The sequence below is a fragment of the Rhinolophus sinicus genome, linkage group LG13, assembly GCF_036562045.2.
Source record: "Rhinolophus sinicus isolate RSC01 linkage group LG13, ASM3656204v1, whole genome shotgun sequence".
Classification (NCBI taxonomy): domain Eukaryota; kingdom Metazoa; phylum Chordata; class Mammalia; order Chiroptera; family Rhinolophidae; genus Rhinolophus; species Rhinolophus sinicus.
Genome location: NC_133762.1, coordinates 41,850,468 through 41,868,486, shown reverse-complemented (window position 1 = coordinate 41,868,486; position 18,019 = coordinate 41,850,468). Strand labels below are relative to the sequence as shown.

General features: G+C 42.0%; 1 long non-coding RNA gene across 2 annotated transcripts; it reads left to right on the top strand.

Moving 5' to 3' along the window:
• The first annotated feature begins 8,766 nt into the window (after positions 1-8,766).
• On the top strand, positions 8,767-15,708 carry LOC109448414 (uncharacterized). Of its 2 annotated transcripts, XR_002137518.2 has the most exons (4): positions 8,767-9,009; positions 9,340-9,418; positions 11,718-11,895; positions 12,260-15,708. It is a non-coding gene; the product is annotated as an uncharacterized LOC109448414 (long non-coding RNA). The 2 variants fall into 2 exon arrangements; XR_012491233.1 differs by lacking the exon at positions 11,718-11,895 and having other exon boundaries at positions 8,808-9,009.
• Positions 15,709-18,019: the final 2,311 nt, after the last annotated feature.

Below are 18,019 nucleotides of genomic sequence, written 5' to 3'. Positions count from 1 at the left end.
GGCTCGGTCGCTCAATCCTGAGGGCTGGGCCAAAGCGGCGCCGCAGGCGGGGCCGCTGCGTGCGTGCGCTCGTGGGCGGGTCCCGCCAGCCGCCGGCTGCCGGTGCTACCCGCCGCGGAGGCTGGTTTCTGACCCTGCGACTGGGGTTCGCTGAGACACCACCACCCCATATCCCCCCGGTTCTCGGTACCAAGGCAGCCTAGCGGGCGAGTTTTTATGCTTCGCCCGCCACAGCGGAGACGGGGTAGCAGCCCTGAAGCGCTCTCTTCCTGTTGGCTGCCTAGGAGGCTACTGCTCTGCTGGCCAAGCCAGCCGCGTTGAGCGCTGCCCTCCCGGGGACCCCGGGGCCAGTGATTGCCCTGCCTCAACTCTAGCTGTTGGGTAAAAAGGGCCTAGGAGGCTGCATCGTGCTTTGGTGCTAAGTGCAGTAGAATGCTGCATTCGAGCCTCTGCTTTCTCCTTTGTAAAATAGACAACGAACTCACACGTGTTAAGACCTAGCTTGTAGACTATGCTCAATAAATGCTTAATAGACTGAATGAAGACACACACAGCCCAGCCTCCCTTGATTCAGGCTGATCCAGTAGCAAACCAGGTACCCCCTTCCCCCTCCCGCTTTAATTCTGTGGAGGAAGTCTGGGGTTTTCTTGTTCCCCACTATTTGCCCTCCAATCATCTCTGAAGAGAGGGCAGCATAAAATTAAGAATTGGAGCACCCTCAGCCCACACACATCCGTCTGCTCCTAGAGCCCTGCTTGTCAGGTAGTTTGTTACTTTGGTGGCCCCCAATGATACGTGCCTCTTGGCAGTATAACCTTTTGAGGTCCTCGACCCTGGAACCTGGACTGGACCTATGACTCAATTTAGGCAGCAGAAGTGACGATGTGCCAGTTCCAGAGCTGAGCTTTATGAACTCCTGGCCTTGATTTTGAACTCTTGATTATCCTGAGCTGTTCCCCATCACCCACCTTGCTGTAGAGAGACCACATGCAAAGATAACATAGAGGAAAAAGTAGGGACCCAACAAGAACTAAGGCCTTAGACACGTGAACCTAGTGGACCCATCCCAACTAAGGGACTAGGTTGTTCCAGCAAGCTGGATTGCTGCTCACTACCTAGAACAGAGACAAGTCTTCCTACTGTGCCTTATCCAAAATCTTGAGAAATGACACATGGCTGCTGTTTTAAGCCTCTAAGAATTAGAGAGGTTTGTTATTCAGCAATAGGTAACCAGAGCATTGTCAGACAAGCCTCGTGCTGTGAGGAATATTCCTATGACAGCTACCTTAGAATCTGGGCACTTTGAAGTCCCTGGGAAACAAACAAAGCCCCTCATAAAGCTGAGTAGAGACTCTCGGCTTTACCTTAAAGCACAGAATTCTAAGATTCTAAGATATACCCCTATAGTTATACCCAAATCCTGACTCTGCATCCCTTACAAGCCTGGTGAGGCTGAACTGCTCAACAGCCTCACCCGCGGCTTTCCAACCACACATCCCTCCTATTCCTATGTGAAACCTGTTGTTAGGCCTAGGCCCAACCACTGGCATTATGGTTTGCAGGTTGTTTTGCTACCCTGTCCTGCATGGGGCTGTACAGGATGAAGGAGGGAAATGAGAGACATGGCCCTACCCTCTGGCAAAGCCCCAGTCAGATGGGGAAGGCTGACATGGAGCCATGCCCTGGCTTCAGGAGGCACTGCTGCCCCTACTCCTTCTCTAGGCCAGAAGTGGAACCAGACTTTGCCTTCACTCCCCACAGCAAAATTGAACCCAGGCTGTGAAGTTTCACATGATTTTACCAACAGTCAGGGATAACAGAAAATGGTTTGCATCCATAAAACAGCAATACAGCTGCCCTACAACCTTGCTGTAGCAAACATTCTCTTTCTTAGTTCCTTAATCTGCTCCCTTCTCTGGTTCTTTTTTTTTTAGCCTTCCAACATGCTGATATTATCTTGTCCTTAAAGAACATACAAAATCTTACCTTGGCCTGTGAAGGGAAGTATTGTTATCGTCTTTCTCCTTTACTGTTATTGTCAGAGTCCCCTACACTTTCTACTTCTGTGTGGTGTATGAAAGATGGCTGCAAATTCTTCTTTCTACCCTCCTTCCATGGAGAGATGGAGACTAACCCCCCGCCCCCCCATTCCTTGAATCTGGGCTGGTCTTAGTGTTTGCTTAACCAATAGATTACAGTAGAAGTGCTGTGCTGGTACTTCTCAGTCTAGGTCATAGAAAGTTTCTCAGCATCCTCCTGAGTGTCTTGGAACACTTGTTCTGGGGAAATCCAGCTGCCAGAGAAAAAGTCTACCGTGTTCCCTGAAAATAAGACCTAGCTGGACCATCAGCTCTAATGCGTCTTTTAGAGCAAAAATTAATATAAGACCCGGTCTTATAAAATAAGTTTATATATAATATAATTATATATAATATAATATAGTACCCGGTCTTATTTTACTATAAGACCAGGTCTATAATATAATATAATATAATATAATATAATATAATATAATATAATATAATATAATACAATACAATATAATACTGAGTCTTATATTAATTTTTGCTCCAAAAGACGCATTGGAGCTGATTGTCTGGCTAGGTCTTACTTTCACGGAAACACGGTACCTATTCTGAGACTGCCATACTATAAGGAAGCCAACCCCTAGCTGTTCCAGCCCCCCAAACATGTGAATCTTTCCAGCTGAGGCCACAGGTGCTCATGAAGCAGAGGGGTGTCATCTCTGCTGCATCCACTCCAGTTTGCAGATACATGAGCAAAATAAATAAGTATACTTGTTTAAGCCACTAAGTTTTGAGACAGTTTGTTTTGGGACAGCAATAGATTATCTGAATATCTGTAGTTTGCTTTCTCCAAGGAGAAGACTACAAGTAAGTCTTGCAAAATAGACTTGATTAAGAATTGATTAAGGGGGTGACCAATTAGCTCAGTTGGTTAGAAACGCGGTGCTCTTTTTTTTTTTCCTGCCGTAGTGAGAAAGCAGTTTATTAGAAGAAAAAGTACACTCCAAAGCATCTGGAGCGGGCCGGAGCAAAGGCAAGGCTCAAGAGGGGCCTGGAGCATGGTGCTCTTAACAACAAGATTGCCTGTTCCATCCCCGCATGGGCCACTGTGAGCTGCACCCTCCACAACTAGATTGAAACAACTACTTGATTTGGAGCTGATGGGTCCTGGAAAAACACAAATAAATAAAAGTTTTAAAAAAAATAATTGATTAAGAATGGTATATAATTATACGTACATATATAATGTACAAGTATAATACATGTATAATACACCAAGGGTTCTGATGTAATTGTCCAGTTGTTCCTCATGGAAGAGGTCACTGCAGCTCCAGAAGCATTTCTGTTCGACTCCACATACTTTACTAAGATTCTGTGGCTGTTCCACCTGAAATCCCATGTCACCTTTTTCTCACTAGCCCTTATTGAGATGGCCACTTCCAGGTTCCAGAAACTTTAATGCCAATGGCAAAAACTTTCTAGCCTCTGATCTGGAACTGCTCTAAGTCTAGACTCTAGACAAGAGTCCTCATCAACTGCATGGCCAAGGAGGGTTGCATCCACTGAGATGGCTTGAAAGTACCTCCAGTGTTTTTTTTTAACTCAAGAAAAACATTTTCTCTGTTTGTGTGGCCCTTTTGTTCTCCCTGATTTCATGTCATCATTTTTTGTATCTTTGCTTGCATTGTCTCCAGATCATGGAATTGGATGGGCTTTTACTCACACAGCGTCTTAGGTCAATTTCCCTAGAAGCATAGCCTGAAATAGGATTTGAGTGAATAATTTATTGGGAGAGTACTCTCAGGAGGAAGGCAGTGAAGGAAGCAGGATAGAGCAGGGAAGGAAGCTGAGCAAGGATATGGCCTTATCTGGAGTCGAACTTCCGCTTGATCCTATAAAGAGCCCTGGATCATGAATTATACCATAGAATTGATCTCACCTTGAGGCAAGAGAGCCAGCATTTTGTACATGTATCTCACTTAGCAGCCAACACTCACAGCAGTAAGAAGGATCCAGTAAAGGAAATTTGAGGGGATAACAGTAGTCTACTATATTTTATGAATATTTATTGAGCAATAGATAGCAAAGGTGAATGTTGCCCTGGTAAAATCTATCTGATCAGCTGTCTGACCTTCCCTAAGCATCAACATGCCTCACTTTGTACTGTTTGAAACATCAACATATTTCAGTATGCCAAAAGTCTTCCTATACTTTTAGTCTACGTGGGATGGAGCAATTCCTTGATTGTAGAGGTCAAGATCTCACATAACAGGTAAGGTACTATATTACCTGTGAAAAGGGCTGATTCTGAAAGTTTGAAACAAACACAACTGGGAGGGCTCTAGATAGGAATGAAGCTCCATTGGGTAGCAGTTCCTATGTGAGGGATAGGTCAACTTATTATACAAACATGAGATCCCAATAGTCCTTGGCAGGCTCTACAGCAACATGTTTAGGGATCCTTGACCTAGGAGCACAGGGTTAGTCCCCTGAGCTGTTGGCAGAGCTCCTGGTGGCCTCCATAGACAAGTCACACAAAAACAGGAAGTAGCTATTATATCAGCTTAAGGGACAAGACTCAGCCTTGGGAAGAGACCACCAATTTAAAGGAAGAGCACTTGAAATTTCTACTAAATGAGCTGGACACATGTCTTCCTCATCACCCACCATCCACCATTTCTACAATAGAGAACTAGAAGGTTTGTCCTGTACATAGTTAAGACATTATGAAAATAGTAATAGCTCCAGACAACTGGCCTTGCTAAAGACAGCCATGAAGGACTTCAAATTAAAGGTTCCCAAACTGAAGCTATTCTTTTTGATAAAAATTTCTCAGAACTATGGGTAACAAACTATTTGGCTTCTTTCACTCATCTTTATGCTTGTGAGATCCATCCATACTGTTGTATATGGTTGGTCATTTATTTTGATTTCTTTATTCCATTTATAAATATATATGTTATAATATGACAATTTATTTATCTATCCTACTACTGATGGACATTTGGGCAGTTTTCAGTTTGAGGCTACTATGAATAATGATACTATGAACAGTTTAAGAATCGAGCACAGGTCTCTTGGTAGATATATACCCATTTCTGTTGGGTGTATACCAGAGGTAAGCTGATAAATGTTTAACAACCAGCTCTCTGTGGGGGGGGAAACGTCCTCATGTGTAGCATTTTTTTATTTCTCTGCTGTAAATATTACCTCCATGACCTATGTATGTCAAGCTACCAACATGATGTCACTGAATGCAAAATTGGGAAGAAATGCACAGAATCTGCTGTCAACAGCCAATGGGAGTCAGCTCCAGCCTGTATGCCTGGGAGGTCTACCAAGAAACAGATGCCAAAACGGAACTAGACATGCAAGAGACTTATTAGGGGAAATGTCTGTGAAGGATAAAAGGGAAAGAAGCAGAAAAAGGCAGAGAGAGGATTCAGACTGGAATAAAAATCTGACAGCTGTGAAGGAAAGGTGGGAGGAAGGATTGGTTAAAAATGGTCTCAGATTACATACAAAAATGGTCTCAGTATAGTTCCAAGGAAAGCTTATCCAGGCCAACGGGGAGTTCTGGAACCAAAGTTGCCAGTTGGAGGAGCCCAGCATCTCGCAGGAATGGGCCTGCGTTAGCACAGTGTGGTAGTGAAGCCGGAGGGGCAGCAGCTGGGTTGCCAGTTGATTATGTTTGTCACAGCAGGCGCCCTGAGCAATGCATTTTCATGGCCGCTATACCTGGCAATATTCCTTTACACCACCTCCCTGGTGATAAATGTGATGGCTTTTCAGTCAGTGTCCTCTCTAGATGTCTTACCTTTCACAAATTAGATGCACAGCCCTAGCTTGGTTGAATTGTTTGGAGCTGGACTGGCCACTTTAAAATGAATAAGCCCCAGGTTCATTGGGATTTCACTGAAAAAGAAAGAGGGATTCAAGAGGAAAACATTGGATTTCCTTCTAATAAGGACAGAGAAGTGTTCTAATTATTCATTAAAGAAATAGGAGTTGATGGGGCAGATGGTTAGAGCAAGAGCTCTAAGTTGGTTAGAGCAAGAGCGCTCAACAACAAGGTTGGTTAGAGCTCACAAGGTTGCCAGTTCAATTCCCGCATGGGATGGTGGGCTGCGCCCCCTGCAACTAAGATTGAAAACGGTGACTGGACTTGGAGCTGAGCTGCTCCACAACTAGATTGAAGGACAACGATGGATGGGTCCTGGAGAAACACACTGTTCCCCAGTATTCCCCAATAAAAAAAAAGAAAGAAAGAAATAAGAGTTGACCATACTATATTCCTAACTGATGATTGGTACATAACTGAGCACATAAAAAAAAAAAAAAGAAATAAAGGGAAAAAAAAGGAATAGAAAAATAAAGTAAGTCTGAAATAGAAGCTGAAAAAGACCTTATAATCCAAGCTATAGTTAGCTATTGAACTAAAAGCAACATGGTGCTTTTAACAAATGTCCACAAATTCTTTGATATGCCCTTTAAAAGTTGGAGTTTAATTCCCCTTCCTAGAAGGCCAGACTTAGTGATTCATTTCTCACAAATAGAATGTGATAGAATTATGCTATGTGACCTCTGTGGCTAGGTCATACAAAAGATAGTCTCTCTCGCTTTCTCTCTCTCTCTCTCTCTCCATACCCTCTTCCCTCCCTCCCTTTCTTTTCACTTGCTTCCGAGGAAGCCAGCCATCACTAATGAGAACATTCCAGCAGCCTGTGGAGAAGCCCAGGTGGGGAGGAGCTGAGACTTCCAACTAAGAGCCAGCACTAACTTGCCAGACTTGTGTGTCAGACGTTTTGGAAGTGGATACTTTAGCCTCATCCAAGACTTCAGATAATGGCAGCCCTGGCCAACATCTTGATTGTGACCTTATGAAAGACCCTGAGCCAGAAATTCCTAGTCAAGCTCCCCTTGAATTTCTGACCCACAGTAACTGTGAAGATAATAAATTTTTTTTGTCATTGTTGTTCTTATAAGCCACTCAATTTGCGGGTAATTTGTCTCACTGCAATAGATAACTAACTAATATAGACAACAAGAGTTTGGAAGTCCCCCTACATACCAAGACCGTGACAGAAGATATTACACTGAGACAATACAGCAAACCCATGGAAGATGTCCTTTTCCTCCTTTCCTGCTTTGGCTCATAGAGAAACCGTCTCCTCTCCAAGCTGCCTTCCATCAAAGCCCACTGTCCTGGTGTCACCAGAAACCCCATCTCTATTTCTTGCCCAAGGCCCTATTACAGACTGCTGTCAGTGTCGTGATCAAGGCTTCTGCTGCGTACACAGAGGTCCCCATCTCACGTTGCTGCTGAGCCACTGGCACTAACTCCCATCATCTGAGACGTCACTGGCAGCAACGCAGCCTTCATTACTGCAAAGTGGTTCTTGCATTCACGTGTACTGTGACTGTGGCAGAAACCCCAAGGTGGGGGAGGGTGGTGGATAACCCTGTGTGCAGAACCAGCTGACCAAACGTCTGGCCTGTGACTAGAGGTGTGGCCCAGATTGCAGTGTTTAACCAGTGGAACAGGCTAAAGCCAGGTAAGCATATCAAAAATGGCTCAAGGCACAGGGGGAGTTTAGCTATGAACCCCAGCTAGTCAGGGCCAAGGGCATTAATTATTGACAAGGTTCAAAGAAGATAGAAAGAAAGCAATATACAGGAAGTTCATGAGCCAGAGTCCAGGGCTTGAGGCAGCTTTGAAGTCTGTGCCTCTGGCCAGTGGTCTGGCCCCCACCCTCAGGCCTGGCTTAAAGCCAACAAGTCCCTTTTCTCATATGCATTTCAAGGGAAGCTATAGCTTTTTTTTCATGTGGAAAGTTCCCACAGAGTTGCCAGGGCTCAGATTCTATCTGGTGCTGGCAAGGAAGCTTGAACAATTTTATATTCGTTTAGGTGCCCCCAGAACAAAGCCCTGAGGCAAGGATTCACAGTTAATGTGGGTCTTAACCTGAAGAAGCAGGTAGGGGAGTGGGGAAGTGAGACATGGAAGGGAAGGGTAGTCAATACAGGGTCCGTTGTCAAGTCTGCTAGTGTGAGGAATTGGAGCTTAATTCTACATGGGGAAACTCTGGGAAATGGTGTAAGATACATGCCTCAGAGAGACAAGGGGGCTGGAGTATTTGGGGATATTTATACACCAACTCCAGACAACCATTGTTGATGGCTACTAGGGGAGGGGGTGTTAATTACTGTGGGGACCAACACAGAGATGCAAATACTAGTTGAGTTGATTAATCTTTTGTTTCTTTATTGGTCATTTAGGTGTTCCCTTCTGTGAACTGTGCATTCATATCCTTTGCCCATTTTTCTATTGTGTTGTTTTATTTTTCTTATTGATTTATAGGACTTATATATTCAGATACTAATCTTTTCTTCATTATATGTGTGGCAAATATTTTCCAGATTGTATTTCACCTTTTCACTTCCTTTATGGTATAATTCAATACATAGTTCTTATTTTTAATGTCGGTGAATTTAACAAGCTGTTTTATATAGTCTGTGCCTTTTGTGTCTTCTTTAAGGTAGTCTTTCCTATCTTGAGGTAACAAAGATGATAATTTACTGGGCATTTTTACTTTTTACAGATATTCTTTAATCCACTTAGAAATCATTTATGTGATGATGCAATATAGGAATTCCATATTTTTTATCATGGTAAAATGTCAAATATACACAAAAATAGAATAGTACAATGACCTCAACACATAGCTTCAGTAATTATTAACTGATTTCAATTGACCACTGCTGTGTCACAAATTACCACAACTTGGCAAATAAAAACAGTAATAAACATTTGTTATCTCATCCAGTGTCTCTGGGTCAGTATTTCAGGAGTGATTTAACTGAGTGATACTGGTTTAAGCTCTGTCATGGACTGCAGTCACGTTTCAACCTGGGCTGCAGTCGTCTGAAGCCTTCACTAGGGCTAAAGGATTTGTTTCAACGTGACTCTCACCTGTGGCTGGTAAGATGTTGGCAGGAGGCATCTATTTTCTTGCTACATGGACCTTTCAATAAAGCTGTTAGTGTCCTTACGACATGGTGGCTGGCTGCCTCCAGAACGAAGGAGTTAAAAAAGAATAAGGTGGACGTTGTAATGACTTTTATGATGTAGTCTTGAGACACACACAGGATCACTTCCACCACATTGTATTCATTAGAAATGTGTCACTAGGTCCCACCCACACTCAAGGGGAGGGAAATCAGGCTCAACCTTTTGGAGAGAGAAATGTCAAAGTTAGTGAACTGTTTCTAAAATTTGTGCAGAACTAACTCATGGTCAATCTTGTTTCAGCTATGCTTCCATCCACTCTTCCTTACCAACTGGATTATTCTGAAGGAAATTCCAGGCATCATATCATTTCATGTATTATGTAAGTACCTCAGTATGAATTTCTAAAAGATATGCCCTCAAGAAAAGAAATGTCCTAACTACCATTAGCTCACAAAAAAATTAAGAATATAAAAATAATCCCTTAATATCCCAGCATTCAAGCTTCCCTGATTTCCTCTCTCTCTCTCTCTCTCTCTCTCTCTCTCTCTCTCTCTCTGACACATCTGTGCTTAACTTCAGATCCTCTCATGCTCACCTATCTCTAAATTCAGCCACTGCTGCCTAGATCAGCTCTGCACAGACTCTAGCCAGCTTCATGCAAGTGTGCCCTGGCACCTCCTTGGGGGCTCTTCTTTAATACTGCAGTGTGCGTTACTGTGGAAACCTGCTTGGCACCCAGGCATACACAACCCAGAAGTACCAGGGACTTAACTCTCTGAGGCAAACTTTGAACAATAGACAATGGGAACCAATGGACAGGGTTTTCCCTTTCACACCCAGATCAACAGTCCTAAGACACAGTACATGCAGCTTCTGAGAAGGTCTACAGCATTGAAGAATCACCCTTGGTGGTGGCCAACTTGATCACGCTTCCTTGTGTTGGCTTTCTCTGCTTTCCTGTTTCACTTATAGAGTCCCTCTGTCTTGCTCCCTGAGATTGCACTCCTCAATAAAGTATTTGCACATAGCTTTTTTTTTTCTCTTTTCAATCAAGTTGTCCTTTCTGGGGGACCTAAGCTAAGACACAGTTGGTTGCAAACAAGGTCTACACTTTGCATTTGATTAATCCATCTTTTAGGTCTTTCTGATCTATAGGTTCCATGCCCTCCCATTTCTTTTCCCTTGCAATTATTTGGTTATAATAACTTATATTGTTTGTTCTGAGGGGTTTACCACATTCTAGATTTTGCTGATCTCTCTTGCTATGGTACTGTTTATCATGTTCTTTGTTCCCTATACTCCCTATATTGGTGGTTAGATCTAGAATCTTGATCAAATTGAGCTTTGATTTTTTTTTGGGGGGGGCAAGGGTGGTAGTATATATTTCCTATTGCATCACATCAGGAAACGTAATGTCTGTTTGTCTCTTTTTGTGATTTTAAGATTGATCCGTAAATTCAAAGGTAGTCATTCTAATCCATCTATTATAAACCCGCCACCATTCTTTCACCTAATTATTTTAGCAGCCAAATATAATCACGCCCTAGAAGTGTACTGTGGAGTACAATAGCAACTAGCCACATGTGGCTATTAAAATTTAATGAAAATTGAATAAAAGTAAAAATTAAATTCCTTAGTCACACTAGCCACATTTTAAGTGCTCATAGCTACAGTGGCTTCTGTATTGAACATTGCAGAAAGTTATATGAGACAGAGCTAGCCTAGAATGATTACTTCATTTTAATCTTAATATTTATAATCTCTGGTATTTCATTGTAAATCTATCATCCCTTATACATTTATTAGCTGTAATTGTTCTATAAAGAATAATATTCCCTCATCAACTATTTAGTTACCATAAGGTATAGTTCATACAGTAAAAGCATATGTGCTTATTTTCCTTTATTTACAAGTATTCAAAATAATGAGATGATTCCCTGGAATCCTCCAAAGTGGATCAAAGCTTTTTGGTTTTCTTATGGTTTTAAATATCATTATAAACTGGTGAATAACACTATTTGATGTCTTTCAGTTCATTATAATTACTGTTTTTTGATGCTCAAAATTTCCCATATTACGGTTGACTTCCCACTGTAGTATTTTATAGTGTGTTTTTTTCATTTCTAATGTAAAATGTATCAAGCTTTTCTTGTACATTTTCTGCCCCAGACACAGAATCAGACATTTTTTCAAATGACTCTGATTCCTTTTGGGAAAAATGGGTATTTGGAGACCATAATCTGGGTGCTAAGGATACTCATTCCTAGTGACTTGGCTGTTTTTTGTTGTTGTTATTGTTGTTGTTGTTTAATATACAGAGCTACAAAATAATCTTTTTGAGTTTTTTAAAGAAAACACATCTAGTGTCAAACTGATATTCCAAATTCAAATGTAGGACTACAAAGTGTTGCATAACTGCTTTGATTTTTATGTTTATATCTCTTTTCTCCTGGACTAAGGATATTGGTTCCTAATGTTATTACTACAAGTACTCATTTTCTTTGTCTTATAATACCTACAATAATTTTTCATTCAGCTGTGCCCATTAATGTACTGATTGTTAAATATCTTGAATATCACCCCTTGACCTATGACCTCCAAGCTCCATGAATTAATTTTTCCTTGACTGCATTTCCTCATTTGAGAGATTTTCTCTTCTCCTACCACCTATGATTTAGTGACCTTGTTAGTGAAGGAACCTGACCTCACCTTCTGTAGGACTGGAAAAGAATCCCAGGCAATTAGGGAGTTAACACCCCATGGGTGAACTTTGGCCAGTACACGATAAGAGACAGGAAGGAACCAGGAAAAAAACTTCTATCAGTTTCACTCCTCAGTGGACCATTTCAAGAGATGGTAAGTTTGCATAACTTTTTAAGAAGACTCCTGTGTGACTAAATAACCAGATATGGTTTTTTTTCTTTTTTTCTTAATTAAACTTTATTGGGGTGACAATTGTTAGTAAAGTTACATAGATTTCAGGTGTACAATTCTGTAACACATTATCTATATCTCACATTGTGTGTTCACCACTCAGTCAGCTCTCTTTCCATCACGATATATTAGCAGGTATGTTTTCTTGAAGCTGCCGTGAGCCCAATAATATACCACCTTGTGTTTGCTTTCCTTCCTTCCCCTTGTCTCCAACTTTTGTTGCTCTGGATAGTACCACCCATTAAGACACAATCATGAAAACTTTGCCTCCTGCTCTGATCTCCAGGCAATCCAGGCAACCGTCATTCTCTCAGGATCGTCTCCTTCAGAAGGGTGAAGAGCAGTACTGTGAATTTATGTATTTAATAAGCTATCCAAGTGAGTTTTATGATGAAGCAAGTATGGCGGACAGTACCTTAAAGCATCCTCAGGCCTCATATCTCACATCAACAGGAAATGAACGGCTAAAGCTGTACAGAATTCAGAAGGGAATCCATCCCAGGAACCCTTTAGCTGTGGCTGTGAAGGACAATGAACAAGGAGGATGAGCACGGAGAGCAGCCAGAGGCAGCAAGATGGACTGATCAAAAACACTGCTGCCGACGGAAAGAACACTCGGTGCTTCTGTCTTACAGGGAGGTAACGTGTGCTCTCTCTCCTGCTCCAAATGTGAGTTTTTATTGAGTGAAGTTTTTCATCCCCCTTCCAATAGTTGGATGTTTTGTTTTTCTTGAGAGTGTATTTATGTTGTTGACTATGGGGAGCCACATCTAGAGCTAAATTAGAAGAATGCAGCTAGTTTATAGCTCAAGGAAACCACCCCTCACCCCTGACACACACACACACACACACACACACACACACACACAAACACACACGCCTTCCTGTGGCAGACATTGCATGACCTGAGCTATTTCTGTTTGGGGAGGGGATGTTTTAGTTTGGGTGCCCCCACAAGCATATCCTGAGACAAGGAACTGACTGGAAGTAGTTTATTTGGGAGGTAAAGGAAAATGCTGGTAGAGCAGTGGGGAAGTGAGACAGGGAAAGTAAGGCAACCAGTATAGAGTGCGTTATCATGCACCCTTTAGCCTGAAGCATAAATTGCATTACAGAATTGGCTCAACTGGAGCTTAATCCCATGGGAAACAGTGTCACTCCACTGTAAGGAGTGAGGAAGCTAAAGTGTTCATACTTCAGCTCCTATCAGTCATTGGTGGAGAGCAGCTCCCAGGGAAGGAGAAACATCAATTCCTCTGCGTTTCTGGCCTGTTGCATGGGTGACAGAGTAGGAACAATCAGAGAAAGCCCTTATGCAACGTACACCTGCTGGCAGCTAGAAGTCAGGCCAGTATGACTAAAGCGGTAAGGACAAGGGGATTTGGGCAAGGCAATGACAGCCTCCACTATGAGAAGTGAGAGAGTTTCTGTTCAGTTGTGAGCCAGCTGCATGATCTTACTTGGGAGCATTTTTAAAGTTTTAGTCACCTGTGTGCGAGGGCTGGCCAGTCAAAGAAGTGTATTGCAGACAATATCTGATTCTGCTCGTCAGAATCACTCTTCTCCCATTCTATGCGATTCTGTCGCTCAAAAGAACTATCTCTCCTGTCATAAGGCAAACAAATGACCCAAAGAGGCCAATCGTGCTAATTCACTGTAGTAGATACTGTTGGAGCCCCAGTTAGATCCCCTTTACTGGCCAGCATCACACCCCACCTCTCCCCTCCTGGGGCATTCCACATCTAAAGGTAAGGAGATAAAAAAGACAGCTCCCTTGCCTCAAGGGGAGAGGGGAGAGCCAATTCTGTAATGCAATTTATGCTTCAGGCCAAAGTTAGGCTACAACTGGACCCTCACCTTTGCCTAGTTTCTTCCCTGGTCCTGTCCTGCTTCCCTCACTCCCTTATAGGTTTTCCTGAGAGCACTCCTTGATTAATCATGTGCAACTGAATCCCTGTCTCAGGAACTGCTTCTAGGATGCCCAACCTAAGGCCCATTCAGTGGGTCACAATGATGGATTGGCCCAGGGGAAGATACATGGCCCTGGCATAGCTAGAGCCTTAGGGGGCATTGATATGGACTCTGGGCAAAAGCAGATCTGTCTCTCTCTTAGGTTAGGGCTATGTGTAAGAACATTGGAGTATATATGTTTACATTGTAATATATATTTCACTCTACTTCTGGTAGCAGTACATGGATTTTGGAGGAAGAGAGAAAGAACCACTCCTTTCTCTTATTCTTGGCTTCTCTACTTTGGGTGGAGGTGACTTCTCTTTGAGTCCATAAATGGGCATATAATCCACACTGACTAACCATATTCCCATGGCCAAAGAAATTGTTTGGGGTGGTCATGTGACCGAGTCGGAACCACTGAAATATGGAATTGTTAAAAGAGAGGAAAAACTCTTTTTCCCCCCTGGACTAAGAGCATCAAGGATGAGGGGGAACCTGAGGCTGCTGGAGGCCATCAAGAGGAGCCTGAATATAAAGCCAGCACAGCAATAAGCAGGCTACTGTGGAGGGAGTGAAGTGAGTCCTCGTTGAAATTGTTGGAGCTCTTGCTTCAAGTATCACTCAGACATTCCTACCTTAGATTACACCTTTTTGATTACACAGGCTAATGAGTTCTCTTTTTTGTATAAGCCAGTTTGGGTTGGGTTTTATAACACAACCAAAACAGTTATGACAGATGCAACGAAGGCATGCCTGCAACTGCAGGAAAATACATTGCTGCCATGTGAAGAGACCCTGGGTGACAATAAAACCTACTCACAAGAAAGAATTAGAACTAAGAGATGGAGAGAGGAAAAGAGAACCGTTGATTGCTGTGGGCAATATCCAAGCACCAGGATCCTGCCATTCCTCACACATATTGCACCCTTGGGTTCTCAGTTATTTGAACCAACAAATTCCCTTTTTTGCTTGAAAGAGTAAGAATTAAGCTTTATCACTTTCAAAGGAAAGAGTTCTAACTAATATAACACCCTTCTTTTCATTTTTCCTTTGAGTCATTTTATTTTTTTCTTACTAAGTTAAAGGCAATCTTTATATATTCTGAACATTGACCTTTTTTGTCCATTGTTTACTGTAAATAATTTATTCTACCACTTATCTTTTCCTTTGTTTATGCTGTTTCTCATTGTTGAAAAGGTTGTGATTTTATGAGGTCTAAATCAACGAGCTTCACCCTTATCATTTTTGGTTCTTTCAGTTGAAAATGATGGAACCTAATTCAATCTATTTTAAATTAAAAGACAACATATTGGGCTGGCCCGGTGGCTCAGGTGGTTGGAGCTCTGTGCTCCTAACTCTAAAGGTTGCCGGTTCAACTCCCACATGGGCCAGAAGGCTCTCAACCACAAGGTTGCCGGTTCAACTCCTGGAGTCCCGCAAGGGATGGTGGGCAGCGCCCCCTTGCAACTAAAGATTGAACATGGCACCTTGAGCTGAGCTGCCACTGAGCTCCCAGATGGCTCAGTTGGTTGGAGCATGTCCTCTCAACCACAAGGTTGCCGGTTTGACTCCTGGGCTGCGCCCCCTGCAACTAGCAACGGCAACGGCAACTGGACCTGGAGCTGACCTGTGCCCTCCACAACTAAGACTGAAAGGACAACAACTTGACTTGGAAAAAAGGCCTGGAAGTACACACTGTTCCCCAGTAAAGTCCTGTTCCCCTTCCCCAATAAAATCTTTTAAAAAAATAAAAAATAAAAGACAACATATTGGCTAACAAAACTGAGAATTCTAGAGGTATTTTGTTGTAAGGTGCAACTAGAATCATAACTCCAACCATGTCGTTAGAACTCTCTCTCTCTCAATCTATCATTTCTCTGGGCTTCTTCCCCATTGAAGCTCCCTTCATCTTTTTGAAAACATAGCCAGTATTCTTACATGTCATAGTTCCAAAGGAAGAAAGGCTCCCCTGATGATTGGGTATAGAAATCCTAAGAGAGCCTGCTGGCTATTGTAAGCACTCTGACAGATACGCATCATATACATTATATCATGAGTGCCAAAAAAATGTTTACATTTTAAGAGATGTTATCTATGGACTTTTTAGAAGTTGAATTAAATTACAGTAGCAATGTGTATGTAATACGTTACATGTGTAGTATGACATGCATTCAAAAGATGGCATTAATCAGGGGCGGCCAGGTGGCTCAGTTGGTTAGAGCGTGAGCCCTGAATGACAGGGTTGCTGGTTTGATTCCCACATGGGCCAGTGAGCAGCACCCTCCATAACTAGATTGAAGACAACGGGCCAGATGACTCAGTTGGTTAGAGCACAAGCTCTCAGCAACAAAGTTGCCGGTTCAATTCCTGCTTGGGATGGTGGGCTGCTCCCCCTGCAACTAAAGATTGAAAATGGCAACTGGACTTGGAGCTGAGCTGCGCCCTCCACAACTGGATTGAAGGACAACAACTTGGAGCTTATGGGCCCTGGAGAAACACATTGTTCCCCAATAAAACTTATGGGGGAAAAAAGATGGCGTTAATCAAATGAATGCAGCATCATTCGTTGTATTACAATTTTAATACATTTTTTTTCCTTTCTTAAAATGTGTATACATTTTTTTGGCACCCTCTCTATATCCATTCCTGTGTTTGGTGGCTGCGTCAGTCATTTCAAACTACTCAGAATGTGCTCCACACAGATTGAAAGAGTATTATTATAGAAGAATGGAAGAAGGGAAAATCTGGTAAGCATCTGATAGCCACCATATCACCACTGTCTTTTATATTTAGTTTATGAAAACCTTTCTCTCTCCAAATTATATTTGTATATGTTTATATATGTAAATATACACGTATGATTATTTAATCCTCTCATATTTTTTACTTCAAAATATTTGTTTTCATTTTAGAATGATATTCCATCTAGAATGTATTTTTATTTATAGCATGAGGTAGACATGTAACTTAATATTTTTTACCATATGTAAAACCTATTGCCTTAAAAACATTTATCGAATGATCTTCCTTTTCCCCACCAGTTGGAAATGCCATATTCATTACAAACTAAATTCTATTGATGTGGTCCTGTTTCTTGACTATGCATTGCTCCATTGATCTCTTTCTTCTATTCCTGCAACAATTTCACATTGTCAAAATAACAATTACCTTCACTGGGAAGTTCTGCTTTTACTTGGTCCTAAACTTCTTCTAACAAGCATGTTTTGGGCTGTGGTTTTCTTTGATCCTATCTCCATTACTCTGATTCTGTCAATTTTTCTTTATTTATTCAGTAGTTAAAAATTTTACTTTAAATTGTTAATTTTTACCAAAGCAACAAATTAAAATGATTCAAGATTTTGTTTCATGGATATAAAATCTTCTCTAATATCTCTGGGAATATTAATTATAGGAATTTTCACAAGTCTCTTTCTTCTCCTTGCCCTTGTTCTTTTTCCGCAAGTTCTTTATTTCTGTTTGTTTAGGTCTGTGATTTCCATGTTAGTAACTTTCCACATTGGATGACTTATGACCCTCTGTTAGTATGCATATGAACTGGAGCTTATGTTTGTAGGGAGAGTTTATTGATTGGAGTCTCATTGTAACAGGATGAGCAGGGACTTGGAAGTTTCATGAGGGGGTAACCCTCCAAATGTCCATTTCTGTAGGTATTTTTCTGTAGGCTGGTCAGTTTCTCTAGAGAAGACTCCTCCTATCATCTGCCTGTTGGGAGGGAATGTACGTGTGAGTGGAAGGGAGAGAGAGTGGACAGTGGTGGTATCTGCCTGGTTCAAGCAGGAGATGACACCAGGGTCTCCATTCAGAATGCAAACTTCATTCAATTACCCAGTGTCCACTCCAGCAGCCTCACCCTCAGCTGTGCCAGATCTCCCTAAACTGAGAACTTTGGGGTCCAACCTTTCCAGATGGCAAACTGTAGTTTTCTGACTTGATAGAGGACCAAGATTTTCAACTATGAATGTCCTCCATTTCCAGTAGCAACCTGACATCAGGCATATGTGGTATTTCCAATTTCTGAGCCTTTCTGGGGATACTGAAACACAAATGGATTTTCCTCTTATTGGTCCACCCC